Raw genomic sequence first — 1,572 nt, 5'->3', positions numbered from 1 at the left:
AGAGAGAGAGAGAGAGAGAGAGAGAGAGAGAGAGAGACTGTGTGTGTGAGAGAGAACGAGAGAGAGAGTGTGTGTGAGAGAGAGAGAACGAGAGAGAGAGAGAGAGAGAGAGAGAGAGAGAGAGAGAGAGAAGGTCCACTTCACCCACATAGAAGTAAAGGCACCTTGACCCACAAGACTATAATATAAAACACAGAGCTGTGACAAGCCCCCTGTACAGCCTACGTTATTTCAGTTTAAGTAGAGGGTTTTACGGCGCTCGCAACTGCATAAGGTCATATGAGCGCCAAGGGGTGGGTGTCAACAGAGAAGTCCTTACAGGGAATCAAACTTACTCTGCTCACCCCTCTAGCTTCAAAAGCACACAGTCGGTTTCGACTATCAAGGCACCCCGGAAATAGCAGGTCACAAGAGTGTGACAAACATACAAAAGAAGTAGAGGAAAATTACAATAGTAAGGAGTAGGAAAGAAAAAGCAGCAGTTCCCTGTTGTAGATCAGGCACAGTTATGAGCGTGACATGATGAATCAGCCCATTTACAAAATTATTCTACTGTGCATGAACGAGGAATTTCCGCCTTTGGGAATGGCCTAAAGACACTACAGTCAGTGGCACAGCCCCGTGGGGTAAAGCCTACGGTATATAAGCATCGTCGGTGCCGTACAAGGCGTTGAATCAAAAAAGCAAAAACAAAACAAAAACAACCAATACAGCAGCAGCCTTTTGTCCTATAGAGCCAGATCCGCGTATCATGATATAGCCGCGAATTTTTTTTCACCAATCGAAAGCGCATATCATGGGCTTCATTTCTGTATACGTTCATTGAGTTTCCCCGCCTTAAAACCGCTACAAAAAGCAAATTTAATAAATGTTTCACTTATCATATCTGTGTGCTTCCAAATTAGCTCATTTTGAGATGTGCGGAATGGATTTCAATATTGTTACAACTTGGATGACGCAACAAGAATTACTATGGAACGGACAGTAAAGCCAAGAATTCCGAAATCGCGTATCATATGATAGGCTTTTTGGGCTTAATCTTTTCCGGTGTGTTGATCATTCATACATAACCTGCATTAATCAGTTTTTTTGTACCTCCTGAAAAATTCGCTAAAACCTTGATACGTGGGACTGGCTCTTATAGAATGATTTGTACAGTACAAATTCCCGCTCAACAGCCAGTTCTATTATATATAGTGTGCATTACCAAAGAAACATAAACAGTCACAAGTAGCCCATACCAAAAAGAACAGAAATGCCGAGAAGAGATAAGCTGAGAACAAAATGTGTATAGCAATGCATTATAATGTGTAAGAAGGCGTGCGATGGTGGACTACTTTATATTGCGTGTTGGCCAATGCTTTCATGCACACACGCCAGCGTGCAGTAACGCCCTCCACCTACCTACAAGACAGAAAAAACGGAGGGAAAGAAAAGAAGCACGGGTTGATGCTGTAGTGACACCCTCTTACCACCCACACAGACAGCAGCAGCAGCAGCAACAGGAGGAGGAGGAGGAGGAGAAGAAGAGCGATAAAAAAGCGACAGAAAGGTATACACATACTACTTGCA

The 1,572-nt window shown here is 43.3% G+C and overlaps 1 protein-coding gene across 8 annotated transcripts in view; it reads right to left on the bottom strand.

Annotated features, from left to right (window-relative positions):
- LOC101860885 (phosphatidylinositol 3,4,5-trisphosphate 5-phosphatase 2A) overlaps window positions 1–1,572 on the bottom strand; it is a 104,826-nt gene that overhangs the window by 33,436 nt on the left and 69,818 nt on the right. The window lies entirely within an intron of this gene.

This window comes from Aplysia californica, unplaced genomic scaffold (assembly GCF_000002075.1).
Source record: "Aplysia californica isolate F4 #8 unplaced genomic scaffold, AplCal3.0 scaffold00120, whole genome shotgun sequence".
NCBI classification, from domain to species: domain Eukaryota; kingdom Metazoa; phylum Mollusca; class Gastropoda; order Aplysiida; family Aplysiidae; genus Aplysia; species Aplysia californica.
The sequence above is the reverse complement of the archived record's forward strand: the minus strand, read 5'-3'. Positions and strand labels throughout refer to the sequence as shown.